Source organism: Hevea brasiliensis, chromosome 16 (assembly GCF_030052815.1).
Source record: "Hevea brasiliensis isolate MT/VB/25A 57/8 chromosome 16, ASM3005281v1, whole genome shotgun sequence".
NCBI classification, from domain to species: domain Eukaryota; kingdom Viridiplantae; phylum Streptophyta; class Magnoliopsida; order Malpighiales; family Euphorbiaceae; genus Hevea; species Hevea brasiliensis.
In genome coordinates, this window is record NC_079508.1 from 34,107,237 (window position 1) to 34,124,451 (window position 17,215).

Consider the following 17,215-nt stretch of genomic DNA (forward strand, 5'->3'; position numbering starts at 1 on the left):
CTTAGGCTCTAGATTCATGGGAAATAATATAATTAGGAGTGTAAAAGGAGTCTTGTTAGGATGTTACATGCGGAGTATAGGATTCTGTTTTGTCTTTTTCTGTAATTCCTTGTTTCTAGATTCTGCGTTATACCTCGGAAACTATAAAAGTGCCTCAGTTAGTGTCTCGATTTTCATGGAGTACATAGAAAGGTGAAATAGAGTTAGCAGACATGTTGAGGTCTATCATGAGGATATGTACTCCAATAAATACTATATTTTTATCAGTATGGGTTTAAATGGTGTGCCCATTTCGTATAAGGCACGAGTACATAAAAGTGAGTCTTGAAAGTACAGTTGGCCTAGATAAGGATGAGGATACCACTGCTGGCAATCATCAGTAGATGACCCAGTCAGAATAAGTTTTTGATAATAGAAGATTCAAGAGAGATAAGAAATTGGGAGACCTAGTCTGTCGGGACGTATCGTAGTAACTATACAATGTTCTCGATGTCTGCTCTGTAAGCTGCAGATTACAGTACCGACATGAGATTATTGTGTAGAGCTGCGTGCATCCCCGTGGTGCTCCATAATGAGGGTGTTTACGGATGGCTTCTGTTTTGGTACAGTTACGCCAGAACAGAGTTCTATATCTGCAGAAGAGTTGGGAACTCCTAGTTAGGGGTCTAGAGTTAGAATATTGAAAGGTCACAATTGGGTGATAACTAGAGTCAGTGACTCAGTTACCCTAGCATGAGCTAGAGTTACAGTAAGAGTTGCCATCAGACTAGAGGTTTCGGACTAGTTGCAAAGTAAAGGTGACACTTATAGAGTGAGATCATCTAGTCTTCAGTATGGAATTTTGGATCATTTTTGTAGTATGACAAACATTTTGCTTAGAGCTTAGTGAGAATAGTATACCTTGTGTGTATCAGTATGGAATAAAGTACAATCCTACTACCTATAGAAGGTCAAAATTATGAATTGATGATTTACAGAGCTATGATATGATAAAAAAAAGACATTAATTTGACATGGTTTTGGGCAAGGTGGTAAATGTAGTATCTTTGTTGCAGCAAGTTAGGGTATAGTCCTATCTTTTCAGAAGGGATCGAAAGTTATTACTAATAATGGTGACCAACAAAATAGTGCCCCAGATGGGACTGTAGAGTGTGGTAGAGAGAAGTTGGCTCTGGTATCCTGCAGAGGATACAAGTTTCATTATAGGAATCATATATAATCAGATTACAATGGATGTAAATCCTTTGAATTGGATGACGGGTTTGGGTGCCCGGAACCTTAAGTTTTGGCTAATTGAGTAAACATGGACAATAATAATAATAACAAATAAATAAAATTACTGCAGAATCAGTTCTCGAGGTAGTAAGGGTATTATGTAAGCTAAAGGATAAGAATAGAAATCATACGATAAAGGTATGACTGCAATTTCCTGAGTTCCTTTCTAACTTCATATTGTTCAAAACAATAGTATAATCTAATTATAATAGTGTTAAGAGTAATAAATTAGCGAAGATAAATTGTAGAAGGCCAATGGATAGAGAAAGTGCAAAATGAAGGCTTGGACAATTGGTGCCAGATCCAATATAATCTAAATGCTAATAGAAGTACTAGCTAGAGTGGTCAAAGGACCAAATCTGAATAGCATAGATATGTGATAACGTGGTAGAGACTCTGAAAGATATAGTTAGCAGGTACAGCTGTCATGTTAGGAAGAAGAATGGAACCAGGGATAGAATAGTTAAGTTCTATTTTGGGTAAGACAAAAGAAATAAATGAAAGGACAATCTGAAGGGCGCATAATAGAAGGAACAAAGTTAAGATATAGGGTAAGCTAATTGTTATTATTGGCAAGGTGAATGACAAGGATGGAGAACTCAAAATGGGACCATATTAGTGAGAATAATGATAGAGGTGTGGAATCTAGTAATGTGATACTGATAGCATGATGTAGTTGAGGTAGTGTCAGGAGCTAAATTATAGAGCTTGGAGTTTCATGATTGGATCATACTCTATCTATTCTCTATTTTCTAAAGTGAAGTGGATAGCAATGGAGCAAGATTCTTTTAATTTGTTAATAGTATCAAGAAGATTAGGCGAGGAATACAATAATAATGAGCAAAAGCTAGAAGGTGTGCAGTGGTATTGCGGATTATCTAATTAGGCAGAGATAAAAGAGTTAGTAAGTAGTAAGCTGAATAAAAGTCAATCTAAGGGATCAAATAGGTATTATGAGAGGAAAAGAATGATAGACAATGACACATAGGCTTCAGGTTAGACCTTTGAGATAGTGAAAAGGTAGTTAGGGGTTCGTTATGAATGATAGGCAAACATTTTTAATGTGACCAACAGAATCACTTTGCAGTGAAGCAATAACGACAGGACAACAGTAGGGGTAGAATGAGAAGTGACAAGTATAGGTGGTTATAAATCACTAGAAAGTTCAAGGATAAAATTAATGACCATAGCTAAGGGTGGAATTAGTGTTGGAAGAATCTATTAGTAAGAGAAATCTTTCAGGAATCAACAAAAGTTAAGGGCACAATATAAACGATAATAGATATGAATCATAGGTCGAGTATAAGTAAAGTTAATAAATTATAAAATATTATGTCAGGAAGGACAATGGTACGGTAAAGGGTTCATGCAGATGATACCTTATAGGTAGAGCACAATTGTGCTAGGAGATAATGAAATTTGGAGAGAAAAACCAAGAAACATAGGTTAAACATTATTATATGGACAATTGAGCGTAGTTGAATATAAGAGAATATTTTTCTTTCTTTTCAAGTTTAGCTCGTGTTTTTTATTCTAGAGCGTTATATAAGAAGCAGAGACTGAGGCAAGGAGACCTAGTTATTTGAGATTTTGATAGGCACCAATTCATATACAATTTCCTGATATGAGAATTGTACCTAGTGTTAAGTATGAAAGGACGATCAGAGTAATGACAGGAGTTAAATTGAGTTAGCTACTAAGGCTTACGACTGTTTTAAACTATGAGCTAGATGAAGTACTATTTATGGATGAGTTTCAATAGATGAAATTGTTGCTGATGGGTAATTTGAGGTTGAAGTTTAGAAAGCTATGGGCAGTATATGTGATTATATTAAGGAGAATGAACACGTGAAGTATCTTGTTTGGAATTAAGACATGACACATATTTCCCACAGCCGTGTTAGTTCAGATGGAACTTATAGTTTATGGGGCTCCTATTCATCCAGGATGAGCAATTACCTACTAAGGCTGGTAGGGAATGATAATATTCTGATAGTTAAGTTGGAAAAAGGGGATACAAGAAAAATTTTCTATGGTTAATTATAAGTGTTACAAAAGGTGAAGAATGTGCTGGTAGGAGAAAATCGTAAGGTTAGAATTCCTGAAGTAATAGAACTAATAATCAAGATAAGACTAAGAAATAAAATGAAAGTTAAAGTTGATGATGGGATGGACATTCTTGAAGGAAAGGTGTAAGGATGAGATAGGACTAAAATTAAGGAATAAGTACAGCAGGTTGAAAAGATATCAACAATACCAAAAATAGGAAAAGGGAAGTGGATAAGATGCAAAGGACAGGAAGAAAGCTCGATAGAGCCAGTTATAATGATGAGGATAAGGAGGAATAGGTATGCTAGGAACACACTAAGGGATGTTTAAAATAAGTTATTATGAGATGATAGATTAAAGGAGTAGTGGAGCCTCGATCTGAGTGCTAATGTGTCAGAAGTAGGCCACATACTAAGAAGCTAAAGGAAGAAGTCTAGATATTTCCATTCCAGAGAAGGAGTGAGAATTGATAAAGTCGTATGGATTGAGTTGTCAAGGAATATAAACACTTTTGTTACCTAGAAGGAGAGACCCAGTTCACTTTCCAATATTGATAAATGATACACTTGGCCCTTGGAGGAGACTCTACCTGACTGGTTACATAAGATGGACAGATGTTGGTCTAAGTACCTTAGTAATGACACAAAAGGAGATTAAAAAATTTGAAATGTCATGGGAGTGAGAAGATTTATAGGTATTGACCACTGAGGTCATAAGAAGAGTGAAGATCTCGAACAGGATGCCTAGATTAGGTGCTACAGGAAAGCTACTCATAAGATGCCATGGAACAAGGAACATAAGTTATGTCATTGGGGAAAACAGAGATTATTGAAACAAAGGGATGAGGACTGAAATCATCAAGAGACACGTTAGGGCGTAATAAAAGTGAGGTAAGCGCCAAAGTTAATTAAAGTTATCAGATATCAAGTCGAGAGTAATGGAGTTATAATGAATACCTGAGATGACAGAAGAATGGTCAATGAATAGCCAAGAGATAAGACCATCTCTAGATAGAGATCATGACAAATAGGACACCATAGTAGAATCAGAGAGTAATAGAATATCATATATAATATACGAAGAGTTTGAAGAATAAATGTTTTATCAATTTCTGCATAGCTGGAGGAGTAATGATTGTGCTTGTTCTAATAATGTTCTTTTCCTTATCTCTTGTTTATTTGAAAATTCGAGGATGAATTTTTTTTAAGGGGGGAAGAATGTAACAACAAGAGAAAAAAAAACAAAAGATGGGACTTTTGGAGTGTGACAGTGGAATTCCACTGTCACAGCCAGCTTTTTATATAAAAAAAAAAAAGTTGAAAATCGGGAGGAGGAAACCCCCCCCCCCCCAATTCTCTCTTCTCTCCTCTCCTTCCCTCTCTTCTTCTTCTTTCTTTTTTCGGTCACCGACCAGCGACCTCCCAAGCGACTCCCCACCCGGCCGGCGACCCTCCGACGACGGCAAGAGCCACCAGAAACGGCGGCAAGAGAGGGAGGAGAGAGAGAAAACACACCCACAGTGGGCAGCGGCTTTTCGGCGCGATTCCGGCTTCATCTGATGTCCGATCGAGGTGATTCAGGTGGCGTTGGAAAGCTTGTTCCGAGAGCTTTCTTTTGATACCAATTTTGCAGCAAATGGAGGTCGGATGAGTGAGATATGGAGGAGAGAAATTTCGAGTTTTTCAAGCTTTTTCGTCAGATCTAGGACGATCCGACCATTGGATCGACGATCCGAGACCACATATGGACTGAGGAAGAGGAGAGGAACATGGTGGTATGATCAGATCCGGCAAATGTCCCCGACGACCGGCGGCCGGCCACCGTGCGCGGTGGTTCCGGCGGTGGCTCCGATAGGCTATGGAGGTGATTCAACTTCCAGAGGCTTCCTCATAAATTTTTGAAATTTTTGAGACACAGATAAACTTCGGGTAAGACAATTTTTATTATTTCTCTGTCTGTGGAGCATAAATACCATGTTTCTTAAACAGGAAAAATTGGAGAAAAATTCTAAGAAAAATATATGATGAAAGTAAAATTATTTGGAGATATTCTATGGTGTTTGTTGAATTTTTGAGTGATTGTAGAATATTTTTGAAAAATATAGATGGAATTTAGTTAGATTTTTAGCATATGGGCATATAAGATTATTTGAAATTAAGATAATTAAATTTTATATAATTGGTTGAAGCTTGAGGATGGAGGTTTAAATATGTGAATATTTAATTAGGTTGAATTAAGAATATGTTAGATGTTGGAAACTTATGCAATCAAGTAAAATTCTTGAATAAAATATTCATGGATGATTAGAAAATTATAATTCATTTTGCAATAGCCTTATAATATTATTAAAGACCGCGGGGCAAAATTTTAGAATTTTTAGAGCTTGTTTGAGTGGATTTTTGAAAAATGTCAATTATAGGGACTAAAACGTAATTTTTAAGATTTTGAGTATTGTCTGATTTGGAGGGCCCAGGAGGGGCCATGTGATATTGATGAGATGTGGTTGTGGAAATTGAGAATTTAGAAGTGTTATTTGAGCCTTTTTGCAGGTTGGGTAGGTCCCAGGTATAGGGGAAACTCTGCCGGATTTCCGGCATGAATTAGGCTGTCTGTTGCCTCTTTAGAGTTTTATCTTAACTTAGTACTAATAAATTTATAATTTAATTATTAGGTGATCGAGGTCAGCTATTTTTCTGCATCCAGCAGCCACAATAGTCATCGGTGTACAGTGAGTAAAATATTAATTTTAATTGTAATTTCGATATTATTATATGTTTAAGCATGCCCATGCATCACTTATATATATGTATCTGTGTAGTTAAATTCTAAGCACGTTTTATATTGCATTCACAACTGTTAAAGTGCCATGGATGTTGTTGTGGTAATTTGAAGCAGTGTGCGTGCGTTAGCGTGCATGTGATGTGGTGTGGACAATAGATAGGACGGGTAGACATGGCTTAAGATCTTCGCTGGGACCCGATCCTTCGGGGGTAGTCACGGCTTGAGTTCTTTGCTGGGACCCCGATTTGGTTTATTAAGTGAAAGTCCAGCTTGAGTTCTTCACTGGCACCAGGTTAATTTTTAAGAGAGCTATATAGGGGATCACCTCCCATATATTATGATTGATATTACTAGGTGCGAGTGCTCCAAATTACCTTTTTGATGTTATGATGTGCAATTGTTGTTGATGTTGCATTTCACTCTATAGGGTGCATTAGCTTTAGATAGTTATAGAGATTATGGTTAAAATTGATATTTTACTCTTTGAGTCGAACACTCATGTAACACCCCTAAGTTCGGTAGTGCGTTCTACTGTTCCGGTGACCAGAGTTGTCCGGACAGCTAGGATGCCTAGAACTACACTTCAATATGAGTGAGGAGACATAAAATAATGAAATACAAGAAAAGAAAATACAAGAAAAACAAAGAAAAAATAATAGCAAAGAAATGTAATCAAGTTAAGCGAGCCGGGAACCCTAGCGATGGGTGACCGCTCTGGGAAGTCACGGCGTGGACCGTTGACTAGCCCTGGACTGCGGGGAACCCTGAAAAATATTTTTAGGACTTAAATAGACCCTTATCGAAGAATAAATCCCATTAGAGAGATCAAAGAAAAATTAAATAATTAGTACAAAGAAAAGTGAGAAATCGAAAAACAGACAAAACCCGGTGTTACCGAAAAATCGGGAATGCAACCCGAACAGGGGCATTATGGTCATTTGATATCCTGAATTGTCTTTTGACCTAAATTTTCATTAAAAATAAATAATATTACACTTGGAAAATATAATGAAAAATTAATTTGGTGGTACCTAAAGTAAATAGCTAAAATTATGGGTTAATGTGGGATAAATGAACAATTAACATATAATATGATTTAAATTTGGTGAGTGGACCACTTGAGATTAATCAAACACTAAATGGGGCAGGTGTAAGTCCACTACACCATCTGCACATCATCTTCTCCAAATTTTCTTCACCATGCCGAAATGAAGGATGGGAAAATCCTCCATTACCGTTTTGTGTAAAGCTTCATGCACTCCTCCATTTCAACTCCAATCACTTAGGTTCCTTCATTAAAGTTTGTCTACACATCATAAGGAAGAGCTTGATACCAAAATCAAGAAGTTTAATCAAGGTTTAGCAAGTTCCAACCATAAGGTAAGTTTGTATTTTGGAAGATTGCTTTGTTAAACTTTGTGTTCATGTTATGGGTGTTGGTTTTGTGAAGAAAATTTTCAAGTTTGAAGAGTTATTGAGATGTCCATTTTGGACAGCCATGGAGTTATGTATTTGATGAAATATTTGTGCATATATTTGATGATAAATTATGTTGGTTATGGTGATTTAATGTTCTAGCAAATTATTCCATATGTATATGGTGAATTTTGCACTTGGGATGGAAATTGATGAATTGTATGATACTTTGGTATTGAGGAACATTTTCGGCAGCCTTGGGATTCTTGGATAAATGTATGTGTTCATGAAGGTGTTGGCAGAAATATTGACATTAAGGTTGATGGATATGTATATAGATTGATTGTGTAAAGTGTATGTAAGAACTAGTAAGGTTTAGGTGTATATGTGATTGTACTTAGACTTTGTAAATGTGAGTTTTAATTGGTGTATTAAGGATGTTTGTAATCTGCCCAAAGTGATGTTAATGTAAAGTGGAATATGGTTTTGGTAATGAACCAAAACAGAATTGGTAAGGGAAGTGGACATGTAGTAACGTAAGTGTATAATTGATGTATGTTAAGTAAGGTAGTTAAGGGCAGTATGCATTCTAGTCAATAACTTTAAATGTGTAACTTCAATTGGTATGAGACCAATTGGAGGTGAAACTAGGCACAAAATGTGCCAACTTTCATTGAGGAAGCTTGCCAAAATTCTGCTTGCAAGGTGGCATGAAAAATGACCAATTCGGATTAAGTGCAAATGAGGCCTAAAAACTGACCATTTGGGCAGCAGTTAGTGTATAGGCCATAACTCACTCAAAACAGGTCCAATTGACCTGAAATTTTAACCATGAATAGTTAAGACCCATACTTACAAGTCTTATGAAGACACAAAAGCCCAGAAATGACCATAAGCAAGTCAAAAAGCTTGCACAAGTTCGGGTCCAAAAACTGGCCGAACCAAAGTTGACCAAATTGACCTAAAATTGACCTAATTTGATGCCATTTGACCAGCAATAGTATAATGACCATAACTTGGTCTACTTAACTCGGATTGACCTAAAATTTTGCCCTGCGTTCCATAAGACGTAGATCTACAAGTTTGTAGTTTTGACCGAAACCCGAAAACCGAGGGAACTAGGTCGTCCGGCTAGGTCAAACTAGTATCCCGGAATCCAGCAAATTGCAAGAAAATGCAAGATACATGGAAATGAGTTTGGTAACATGTACCAACCGTAAAAGGCTATCGAATGTGACATATTAGTAACATTAAAACCTAATTTACTTAGAATACATCGAGGGTCGACATATTAGGTTGACTAAGCAAATAATAGAATTCAGTGAATTAATTATCAAGCATTATCGTTAGAGAGAGTTTAATTAAGTGCTAAAACACTTCAAATTGTGTTTCTCAGTTAGCAAAGACTCAGGGAAAGGGAAGGAAACACTGAGTCAAGACCAGGAGACAGTTATCAGAGGTTTGTGCACAACAGTTATTTCTTTTGAATTTTTCAATTGAAATAAATTATGACTATTTGTATATTATTGTTTTTAATTATGGAAATGTGTTTGAATGGATACTTTTTGCTTGAAAAGCATTGTAAATGGTTTGAAACTGTGGAAAAAATTATTTAGTGTGATTTGTGAAAATTAAAGTTACTTATGAATTGTGTTGCCATTTTGTGAATGAAATTATGACTTTGGAAATTTATTGGATTCTCACGAATCATTTGAATAAAATGTTTGGAATTGATTTTGTGTTCACACTTAGCATGACAGTATCGTATCATTCCTTCTCCATTTATGGGGTTGTGATCGTTTATTTTCCTTCTCCATTTATGGAGTCGTGATCGTTTATTTTTCTCCCTCTCTGGTTTACCAGTTGAGGTGATCGGATGAGTACTCATTATATAGCTAGCTCCCTTCCTCATTGATTTCGATTAGTGGGGTTGTGATTGCTTTGTCGTGGTGTACAACGCTGCATTGATCGGAATTTTGTGTCATGCTTAAGTTGTGTATGAATTGGCAACACCGTGTTCGTAAATTATTTGACTAAATTGTGTTATTATGAGCTTTGATAATTTGTGAAATGGAGTTTAAATTCTTATTGACATTCACTGTCTTTTGAATTTAACTACGTTTTGATTACTGAGATTTATTGTGATATTGTGTTAAATTTCTTATGACATTCATTGTCTTGAAATTAACTATGGTTTTACGTATCCATCATTTATATGATTTATGAACTGTAATTTAAAGTTGTATTTGGTTAATGTTGTGCACCACTAAGACATTGTCTCAGCGATAGCTTTTCATTGCTGTCATGTGGTAGGCAGACAGAGCAGAGCGTGATTAAGTGCTAGTACCTCCAGCGAGAGACTACCGGGTATAATGAGTATACCAATATTTTGTATTTTGCAATGTAATGTATGTTCACTGTATGTACATATTGTTGTTGGTTTTGAGCAGTTGTAAATAAAGATTGTACATTGAAGTTGCAAAATAATTATGAGTTATTTTGGCTTGTAAAAATTGTATTATATTTCTTTTATCTCAGTCTTTGAAAAATCACTGTGGATTTGAGTTGAGAAATGTGTTGTGTTAAGAAAAATGTTGGAGCTGAGATTTGGAAAAATTATTGAAGTGCTTTTTACAGGTTTTCTGAAGAACTGTTTTATCCAAAATACAGATGGCACTCTGCCAAAATTTTTATAGAAATTCCAAATACTCCAAATGAGTTAGCTGGTTCACTTCAGTTCATAAAAGTTTTTAATACCTGTAAATAGTGCTCACCACTGTAAAAGAAGTAAGAAAAGTTTTTAAAATCCCTTGTAGTGTATTTAATGGATTATCAGTAGACGGAGTTGGTAATTCATTAGGTATACTACGGGATCATGTTATGCCTTCCAGAGAAGTAGGGTGTGACATGTTTTAGTGGTATCAGTGCAAAGTTTTTAAATTCTGTTTTCACCTGTTACTTGAATATTCTTTCTTCATAGTACAACTGCTCAATATCATTGTTTGATACATACAGTACATTACATTATAAATATGCACTAACGGGAGGAAATTTCCTTGTGTTAATTGTTCAAGAGGTCTAAGATCCTCGAATTGACTATGGAAGAGGGTGATCGTTCAGTCGATCAATCTATAGAGGCTGAGGTGCAAGGATGCTGACCCTACACAATGTCGATGGTTCAAAGAAGACCCCAGCTGATCTGCAGTTTCTGCTCGGTTTGGTCGATAGATGGTCGCAATGTTCCAACAAATGGTCGGTAATGTGCCTACTCAAGTCCCAATACAGACACGGTGGTACAACCACAATCTCCTACTAGGCAAGATGACAAATTGATGAAGTATGGGGCTCTGAGTTCAAGGGGACGATAGATCCTCTAGAGGCCGAGCAGTGGTTAGAAAGGATGGATAGGGTATTCAAGAAACTGCATTGCACAGAAGCTCGATTTGAATACTCTGTATCTTTGTTCTGAGGATGCTTATGACTGGTGGAAAACCATTCCCCACAGTCTGGTAGAACCTGCAGTGCTAACATGGAATGACTTTCTCAGGGAATTTAGACAGAAATATGTCCCTGATGCTTATGTAGACCAGAAGTTACAAGAATTCCTAAGTCTAAAACAGGGAGGCAGATCAGTGGCTGAGTATGAAAGAGAATTTTCCCGCCTGAGCCATTATGCAGTAAGTTTACTTGCTACCAGCAGGGAGAGATGCAAGAGGTTTGAAACTGGCTTAAAACCCAGTATCATATTACAAGTGGTCGGATTCAAACACACTAACTTCTCTGAACTTATTTCTCAAGCCCTAGAGTTGGAAAGAATTGAGTCTGAAGCAACTCCTGAGAAAAAGAAATCAGAGAAGACAAAGAAAGAGGGAAAATCAGTAGAACAGAGTTCCAGTGGTCCTATTGGAAAGAGGAAGAACTATGGGGGACACAGCAGAGGTGGCAAGAAGTCTAGTAGGGGAAGACATTCAGGACAGAAACCTCCTTTATCTGGTCAGCAGAGTACCATAGGTTCCTACCATTCCCGCTAATGTGAAACTTGTGGAAGATATCATGGTGGGATATGCTATAAGGCTATTGGAGCTTGTTATAACTGTGGAGGCACAGGACACTTTGCCAAGGATTGCACCAGTAGTCGCAGAGTTGGACCACCTCCTACTTCTGCAGAAAGGTCAGTTCAGAGCCTTGTCACCAGAAGTTCACAACCACCCAGCAGAGGTCGAGGCAGGGGTAGAGGTAGCCCAGCAGGCAGCCAAACCACAGTGAAACATTCAGAGCAAGACAGTGCTCCGGTCAGAGTCTATGCAATGAGACAGAGGGAAGAGGCTGAGACATCTGACGTTGTGGCTGGTACCTTCTCAACTTTTAACCAAGATGTGTTTGTGTTATTTGATCTGGGTTCTACCCATTCTTATGTGAGTGCTAGCATCATTGATTGCATTGCTGTTCCATGTACAAAAATGGACTTCGAGGTGCTAGTAACAAGTCCGCTAGGACAGGAGGTCAGGGAAATAAATTTTGATACATTAGTGATTAGTCCTTTAGGATAGAGATTGTGATAATAAGTGAAATTAGTTTTGGAAGAGTTTATCGGCGAAAAGTATTTCTTGACACACCATAAATTATAAAGCTAATTGGCGAGCCTATTTAATGTAAAGCAAGAGGACGTAAAAGTAAGTTACAGTAACAAAATTGCTCTAGATGAAGGCAGAGATGTTACTAGTAGTAATTGTTAATGGATATTGTAATCAGAATAAGTTCGGATATCAGTGAATTCGAAAAGGACAAAGGATAGGAAAGTTTGATCTATTGGGATATATTGTAGTAACTATGCAATGTTCTTGATTGTTTATACTGTAAACTGCGGATTACAGTACTAACTTGAGATTATTGTGTAGAGCTACATACTATCTGATAGTACACCTAGATGAGGATAGTTGCCAACGGCATACATTTTTAATATAGTTATGCGGGACATAATTTAATTGTTAGAAATAAGTTTGAAAATCCTACTTAGGGATCTAAAACTCAAAAGTTAGAATATCGAAAGGTTATAGTTCGGTACAAAAGAAAGTAAGTTATAAAATATTGACAGATAAAAAGAGTTATGGAAGTAGAGATTTGAACAGTTGATTCATATATAACAAAGAAATATTACTAATGTGAGGAAGACTATGGATCAGAATGGTCAGAGGACCAATGACTGATGAATGATTCTAACATGACCTCAAGGGTCATTCAAGAAGCAACGTGAACCGAAATATTAGACAGCATAATAGTAAGAGGAGATTAGTGTTATACAAACAAATTAAACGTTGTAGTAGATTGTTAAAAGTCTTATATATAAATTTGAGGAAAATAAGATTATACGATCGTATAGAAAGGAGAAAATAAACATATGACTAGTGTAAGATGACTATGGGGTAAAATTTCATGGACGAAATTATTTTAAGGGGGGGAGAATTGTAACACCCCTAAGTTCGGTAGTGCGTTCTACTGTTCCGGTGACCAATGTTGTCCGGACAGCTAGGATGCCTAGAACTACACTTCAATATGAGTGAGGAGATATAAAATAATGATATACAAGAAAAGAAAATACAAGAAAAACAAAGGAAAAATAATAGCAAAGAAATGTAATCAAGTTAAGCGAGCCGGGAACCCTAGCGATGGGTGACCGCACCGGGAAGTCACGGCGTGGACCGTTGACTAGCCCTGGACTGCGGGGAATCCTGGAAAATATTTTTAGAACTTAAATAGACCCTTATTGAAGAATAAATCTCATTAGAAAGATCAAAGAAAAATTAAATAATTAGTATAAAGAAAAGTGAGAAATCGAAAAACAGACAAAATCCGGTGTTACCGAAAAATCGGGAATGCAACCCGAATAGGGGCATTATGGTCATTTAACATCCCGAATTGTCTTTTGACCTAAATGTCCATTAAAAATAAATAATATTACACTTGGAAAATATAATGAAAAATTAATTTGGTGGTACCTAAAGTAAATAGCTAAAATTATGGGTTAATGTGGGATAAATGAACAATTAACATATAATATGATTTAAATTTGGTGAGTGGACCACTTGAGATTAATCAAACACTAAATGGGGCAGGTGTAAGTCCACTACACCATCTGCACATCATCTTCTCCAAATTTTCTTCACCATGCCGAAATGAAGGATGGGAAAATCCTCCATTACCGTTTTGTGTAAAGCTTCATGCACTCCTCCATTTCAACTCCAATCACTTAGGTTCCTTCATTAAAGTTTGTCTACACATCATAAGGAAGAGCTTGATACCAAAATCAAGAAGTTTAATCAAGGTTTAGCAAGTTCCAACCATAAGGTAAGTTTGTATTTTGGAAGATTACTTTGTTAAACTTTGTGTTCATGTTATGGGTGTTGGTTTTGTGAAGAAAATTTTCAAGTTTGAAGAGTTATTGAGATGTCCATTTTGGACAGCCATGGAGTTATGTATTTGATGAAATATTTGTGCATATATTTGATGATAAATTATGTTGGTTATGGTGATTTAATGTTCTAGCAAATTATTCCATATGTATATGGTGAATTTTGCATTTGGGATGGAAATTGATGAATTGTATGATACTTTGGTATTGAGGAACATTTTCGGCAGCCTTGGGATTCTTGGATAAATGTATGTGTTCATGAAGGTGTTGGCAGAAATATTGACATTAAGGTTGATGGATATGTATATAGATTGATTGTGTAAAGTGTATGTAAGAACTAGTAAGGTTTAGGTGTATATGTGATTGTACTTAGACTTTGTAAATGTGAGTTTTAATTGGTGTATTAAGGATGTTTGTAATCTGCCCAAAGTGATGTTAATGTAAAGTGGAATATGGTTTTGGTAATGAACCAAAACAGAATTGGTAAGGGAAGTGGACATGTAGTAACGTAAGTGTATAATTGATGTATGTTAAGTAAGGTAGTTAAGGGCAGTATGCATTCTAGTCAATAACTTTAAATGTGTAACTTCAATTGGTATGAGACCAATTGGAGGTGAAACTAGGCACAAAATGTGCCAACTTTCATTGAGGAAGCTTGCCAAAATTCTGCTTGCAAGGTGGCATGAAAAATGACCAATTCGGATTAAGTGCAAATGAGGCCTAAAAACTGACCATTTGGGCAGCAGTTAGTGTATAGGCCATAACTCACTCAAAACAGGTCCAATTGACCTGAAATTTTAACCATGAATAGTTAAGACCCATACCTACAAGTCTTATGAAGACACCAAAGCCCAGAAATGACCATAAGCAAGTCAAAAAGCTTGCACAAGTTCGGGTCCAAAAACTGGCCGAACCAAAGTTGACCAAATTGACCTAAAATTGACCTAATTTGATGCCATTTGACCAGCAATAGTATAATGACCATAACTTGGTCTACTTAACTCGGATTGACCTAAAATTTTGCCCTGCGTTCCATAAGACGTAGATCTACAAGTTTGTAGTTTTGACCGAAACCCGAAAACCGAGGGAACTAGGTCGTCCGGCTAGGTCAAACTAGTATCCCGGAATCCAGCAAATTGCAAGAAAATGCAAGATACATGGAAATGAGTTTGGTAACATGTACCAACCGTAAAAGGCTATCGAATGTGACATATTAGTAACATTAAAACCTAATTTACTTAGAATACATCGAGGGTCGACATATTAGGTTGACTAAGCAAATAATAGAATTCAGTGAATTAATTATCAAGCATTATCGTTAGAGAGAGTTTAATTAAGTGCTAAAACACTTCAAATTGTGTTTCTCAGTTAGCAAAGACTCAGGGAAAGGGAAGGAAACACTGAGTCAAGACTAGGAGACAGTTATCAGAGGTTTGTGCACAACAGTTATTTCTTTTGAATTTTTCAATTGAAATAAATTATGACTATTTGTATATTATTGTTTTTAATTATGGAAATGTGTTTGAATGGATACTTATTGCTTGAAAAGCATTGTAAATGGTTTGAAACTGTGGAAAAAATTATTTAGTGTGATTTGTGAAAATTAAAGTTACTTATGAATTGTGTTGCCATTTTGTGAATGAAATTATGACTTTGGAAATTTATTGGATTCTCACGAATCATTTGAATAAAATGTTTGGAATTGATTTTGTGTTCACACTTAGCATGACAGTATCGTATCATTCCTTCTCCATTTATGGGGTTGTGATCGTTTATTTTCCTTCTCCATTTATGGAGTCGTGATCGTTTATTTTTCTCCCTCTCTGGTTTACCAGTTGAGGTGATCGGATGAGTACTCATTATATAGCTAGCTCCCTTCCTCATTGATTTCGATTAGTGGGGTTGTGATTGCTTTGTCGTGGTGTACAACGCTGCATTGATCGGAATTTTGTGTCATGCTTAAGTTGTGTATGAATTGGCAACACCGTGTTCGTAAATTATTTGACTAAATTGTGTTATTATGAGCTTTGATAATTTGTGAAATGGAGTTTAAATTCTTATTGACATTCACTGTCTTTTGAATTTAACTACATTTTGATTACTGAGATTTATTGTGATATTGTGTTAAATTCCTTATGACATTCATTGTCTTGAAATTAACTATGGTTTTACATATCCATCATTTATATGATTTATGAACTGTGATTTAAAGTTGTATTTGGTTAATGTTGTGCACCACTGAGACATTGTCTCAGCGATAGCTTTTCATTGCTGTCGCAGGTAGACAGACAGACAGGGCAGCAGATTAGGCTGCTAGTACCTCCAGCGAGAGACTACCGGGTATAATGAGTATACCAATATTTTGTATTTTGCAATGTAATGTATGTTCACTGTATGTACATATTGTTGTTGGTTTTGAGCAGTTGTAAATAAAGATTGTACATTAAAGTTGCAAAATAATTATGAGTTATTTTGGCTTGTAAAAATTGTATTATATTTCTTTTATCTCAGTCTTTGAAAAATCACTGTGGATTTGAGTTGAGAAATGTGTTGTGTTAAGAAAAATGTTGGAGCTGAGATTTGGAAAAATTATTGAAGTGCTTTTTACAGGTTTTCTGAAGAACTGTTTTATCCAAAATACAGATGGCACTCTGCCAAAATTTTTACAGAAATTCCAAATACTCCAAATGAGTTAGCTGGTTCACTTCAGTTCACAAAAGTTTTTAATACCTGTAAATAGTGCTCACCACTGTAAAAGAAGTAAGAAAAGTTTTTAAAATCCCTTGCAGTGTATTTAATGGATTATCAGTAGACGGAGTTGGTAATTCATTAGGTATACTACGGGATAATGTTATGCCTTACAGAAAGGTAGGGTGTGACAACTCACTCCTGTTCAATATTTTTTTCCAGGCCACAGGAGGAGTTATTTCACAGAGCAACCTGTTTTCTTCCTCGCAGGTTTAACGTCGATTATTTAATTGTTTTACTATCTTTTCTAAATTTAAAATCTAGAACTCCGCATGTGTTAGTAATAGTGTGGACCTTGCTAGAAATTGTGTTAATTTAAATTTTTGAGATTTATAAATGAAGATTTGTATGGTATTTAAACAGTTTGTAAATGAGGTAACAGGGTTGAGCTGGGCTCCCCTGATTTTAGTTTTTTGAAAATTTATGGGCTAAGTTGGCCCGAAGTGAAATTATAACAATTTAATTTAAATTATCTTATATGCATATTGGGTCTAAATTGTGGGCCTGGTTATGGATTTGAGGAATAGTTAGGCTTAC

The 17,215-nt window shown here is 36.1% G+C and overlaps 1 long non-coding RNA gene across 1 annotated transcript; it reads left to right on the forward strand.

The window, feature by feature from the left end:
* The first annotated feature begins 4,885 nt into the window (after nt 1-4,885).
* LOC131174523 (uncharacterized) lies at nt 4,886-17,038 on the forward strand. Its single transcript, XR_009144860.1, has 3 exons — nt 4,886-5,252; nt 5,996-6,052; nt 16,841-17,038. It is a non-coding gene; the product is annotated as an uncharacterized LOC131174523 (long non-coding RNA).
* Nucleotides 17,039-17,215: the final 177 nt, after the last annotated feature.